We start from the raw sequence: 4,826 nt of genomic DNA on the forward strand, positions 1-4,826 counted from the left end.
AGAGAGATGTACACACCTGTTGGGAAACAGGCCACACAAGGAGAAGAACCAGGAACTATCTGGAAAACATCAGGCCTCTGACAATTAACGTACATGAAGATGAGGCAATTACACTCGAGAGATAACTTCTGAGTGAAAGGAAAATACAAGGAAATGTGGAAGTACCTTAAAATACTCCTGTTCTATTTATAAACCCAATGGAATGTACACCCACACTACTCTTCTTAAGCCTGGGTGGATCTCAGGAAGTGATTTCATTGTCTAAACTTTAATTTAGAATTGCTGATCTTTCTGGCACCCTGAATCACTTTTTATTGATAGAAGAGGAGGAGGAGGAGGAGGAGGAGGAGGAGGAGGAGGAGGAGGAGGAGGAAGAAGAAGAAGAAGAAGAAGAAGAAGAAGAAGAAGAAGAAGAAGAAGAAGAAGAGTAGTAGTAGTAGTAGTAGTAGTAGTAGTAGTAGTAGTAGTAGTAGTTTGGATTTGATATCCCGCTTTATCACTACCCTAAGGAGTCTCAAAGCAGCTAACAATCTCCTTTTCCCTTCCTCCCCTACAACAAACACTCTGTGAGGTGAGTGAGGCTGAGAGACTTTAGAGAAGTATGACTAGCCCAAGGTCACCCAGCAGCTGCATGTGGAGGAGCTGGGAATCAAACCCCATTCACCAGATTATGAGTCCACCACTCTTAACCACTACACTGTTGGGCATATATATATATATGCGTCGATTCATATGGGGGAGGATGTTGGGCATATATATCCCAACATACACAACACTGGCTCTCATACCACACTGGATCTCTGTTCAGGTTCCGTTTCAAGCCAGCTCTACACAAATTGTCTCTGCAGACTGTTTTAAGAAGCTATGGTCAATGTACAACCTGCCTGCTGAAAGATCAGAATGCACCTCCGCTTTACTGCCTTTCTCTAGCATATTGTTTTAATTATTCAGAACAAATCTAATGCTATAATCCTTTGTGTGAGCTGTACAGTGCACAGAATTTGGATTGCTGAGTTGAGGAAGTTTTGCTTTTGACTTCAAACATATTGCTACAGTTGCTACACTTCTCTGAGCAGTGAGACGTTCCCAGGCATAGTGCTTACCCATGTTTGAGGAGGTCACTCGGGGCTGGTAAATTAGAGCTGGATGAACAGCTTAACACTCCAATAATCACCATGAAATGAAATACAGTGGTACCTCTGGTTACATACTTAATTCGTTCTGGAGGTCTGTTCTTAACCTGAAACTGTTCTTAACCTGAAGCACCACTTTAGCTAATGGGGCCTCCCGCTGCCGCCACGCGATTTCTGTTCTCATCCTGAAGCAAAGTTCTTAACCCGAGGTAATATTTCTGGGTTAGCGGAATCTGTAACCTGAAGCGTCTGTAACCTGAAGCGTCCGTAACCTGAGGTACCACTGTATAGGCTTTTAAAACCAGTCCCACCAAGTAGCCAAAGCCCATCTCTATCTCACCACAGCTTTCCAGAAAGAGACAGTGACCATGCCAGAATATTAGTTTACAGAACCCAAAAGCACTTCTCTCGGTGTCTCACTTTGTCCATTCTTGCCTCTGCCTCAAATTGCAGAATTAACACTTCTTATCAGGTCCAAGACTTTGGCCAATTATTGCCTGAGGGTAATTTGTAGTAATAGTCCTATTCACCCAGATTTGTTTGAAAACCCAATAATAGTCTATAAATAGTGACACTCTGACAAAGAATGTTCCTGGACTTTCACATGTTTTTGATCCAGATACAATGGGGGGGGGGGTTCTGTGTAGGATGCTGCCGGCTTGTTACTGCTATACTATAAGAAGACTTAGCAGCCTGTGCTAATCTGAGATCTAAAATCAATCCTTTAAGTAGACTCTGTCTGTGGCAGATATTTGCCTAAGGGGGGTTAGGAGGGAACATACTGGCATGCAACCTCTCTTGAGAAGCACTGTTTTTAAAGGCGGTGTATTGATACTGTAAACACATACATAAAACACAAGCAGATATCCATCTCGGTCAACAATCTGGATTAAGACTGAAGCACTTCTAGGATTGGGATATGTCTTCAGATGAGCAGACACAGCAAGTGTGCACTTCATAAATGATGTATAAATTGACTCAATTTTTATTTTGAAACTAATAGTTTGGAAGGAATTCTATGTCTTAAAACATCCAAATATTGTAATAAGAAGACTAACATTTATATAGGACTTTCTGGCCCCCATCTGTTATTGTATGCGTCTAGTCTGAGTTAGATGATCAGTTTACTACTCCCCACCACCACCTGTGAAGCAGGGAGGGGAGGCTTGGGAAGATGGATAAATCTAGCTTTTGTCTTCTAGTCCTAAACATCTGACTGGTGATATGCAGTATAGCAGGGTTTTCTTCCCTTGCCAGATCACTCTTTTTCCTCAGAATAGCTTGCCAAGGAGGATCTGGGGATCCCAGAAATTTAGGAACAGCCCATAACAACAACTCTGTAGTAGCCAGGACCTTGGGATCTGCCAGGAGACAGGCAGGGATCCCACCCTGCAGAAAGGGACCTTGGCCTCTGAAGAAGAGGCAGAACAGCTCCCAGGAACAACAGTGCCTCCAAAGACCAAGCAGTGGTTCCAAGGGAGTAGTTTGTGCATATATGTTTTTGTGTATACATGCCATCCCCAGAATGCAACCCCAGTGCAAGACGCAATTGTACTGTATTGTCGGAGCTAATCTGGTGCTCCTGCCAGTGTATCCAGACAGCCCCAACCTTATTGCCACCTTATTCTTCCCCAGCACTGCCTGCAAAAGCTACAGCAACTGTGGTGCCAGATGGGTGGCTGCTACTTGTACAGATTACCTAACAGGGGCTCCCTGCCTCAGTTTCCCTCCCTTGCCAGGACCACAATATACTTCCTCTGCCTGTCTCAGTTTCCCTCATGACCACACCACCTCCCCTCTCCTTGCCTCGGTTTCCCTCAGCAAGTTCACAAGGTGTACTTTCCTCCTCAGCCTCTAACCCTACAAAAAGGTCACAATATCCCCAACCCCTTGCAGACCACTTTCGCTTCCACCTGCAGCTTCCCACCAAAAGCTTCCCCCCCCCCCGTCAGAAAAGCACCCCCAGTGCCAGGAAGAGAGATAGGAATGAGAACACCTCTAATCATTCTTAGTCTGTGTGCCTCTTGCACCTCCTCCTGGCTTAAACTGTCATTACCCCTTTACAACTGACAAGAGCAAATATTAGAGATGCTGTCTCAATCTTTTATAGCAACTTTGGTCTTTAGTTCGGTAGCCTGTGACCTTATGTTGTCTGTGAGTCAGCTAAAACACATCCCATCATTATAATGAGAAACTGGAGCAGTAGGTTCATGGCTTATAGGCAGAAAATTATTCAACAGGATGATTGGAAACTTGGCAGTGTAAGAGAGGGACAGGTTTGAGAATGGTCCATTGATGTATTTGAGGTAGAAAAAGGGCTTATATTGAAAAAGTTTTATGAGAGACTTTGGCATAGATTCTGTCGTGTTTTTCCAGAAAGATTTCATAAGAACAGCCAATAACCAATCTAGTCTAGTGTCCTTTTCTCACAGCAGCCAACCACCGAAGCACTTCTGCAAGCATCTGCTTTGGTCTAAAATTTATAAAATGAGGAAAGTGGGGAATCAATCTCACGGAATATACATTCACCAAATGCCAGCAAAAATAACTTGAGAATTCCCCCCACTTCTTTTCATTTCTAATGCACAGAAACTGAAATTCTGTCCAAATGAATACAATTGGAGGAACTGTAGCATCGTATCTACTGATTATATCAGACGATATTATGTGATATAATTAGCAGACTTGGCAATTCAGATTGTCCAAAAGTTAGTATTTAAATGATTACATATTTTGATTTATTTGATGGCTTTTCTAGAAACAAACCGTTGGTGTGATATTTGAGAAAGAGTGTGCTGGTCTCCTATAGCTACCTTGCAGCAATAAAAATTCTGGTCAATAGATGCATTAGCGCCAACCACATAGGAATATTTCAGCTGGGATTGGCATCCTTTGCCCAGATGGGATAATGACCCAATCTAGTCAGATGCTCTATTCATTATGTTTACATGTAGCCTGTAGATCTAGTTGTGCAACTTGACTCATTTGTGTAAATAAACCAAATAAAAGGAAGGAGAACAAAACCAATCTCACAAAATAGATATAGTACTATAGCCTTGCAGTGTGACCAAAGGTTTAAACTCTGTCACTATGTAATGTATGAGGCACAGTAAAGGAGCCATTCTGTATCTGTAACTATCATGTTACTACAAAAAAAATTCCTTCCAGTAGCACCTTAAAGACCAACTAAGTTAGTTCTTGGTATGAGCTTTCGTGTGCATGCACACGAAAGCTCATACCAAGAACTAACTTAGTTGGTCTTTAAGGTGCTACTGGAAGGAATTTTTTTTGTTTTGACTATGGCAGACCAACACGGCTACCTATCTGTATCATGTTACTGGCATGCCCATGAAACAAAGGTGCTTGTCCGCACCCCCAACCCATTTTATTCTTACCAAAGCAAATTTTATTCCCCCACCCACCCCCGACAGTGATTTGGCTCCTATTGAAATGGTCACAGATGAAAAATGATGAACAAAAGAGTGGTTACCAGATGCTCAACACTTGACTCCAGTTTGCTCTATCAAGTGTGTAACAGAACTATGTTGCATTTGCTATTCAGGGATGTCTCCCTGTTGTAAAATGTAAACACTTCATCCAGTAATGGATACATATATCCAGATCTTGACAATGTGGTTCTCTCTCAAAATCATGAGTTCTCTCTCAAAATCAGCAACAAACTCAACTTCCAAA

This window comes from Podarcis muralis, chromosome 5 (assembly GCF_964188315.1).
Source record: "Podarcis muralis chromosome 5, rPodMur119.hap1.1, whole genome shotgun sequence".
NCBI classification, from domain to species: domain Eukaryota; kingdom Metazoa; phylum Chordata; class Lepidosauria; order Squamata; family Lacertidae; genus Podarcis; species Podarcis muralis.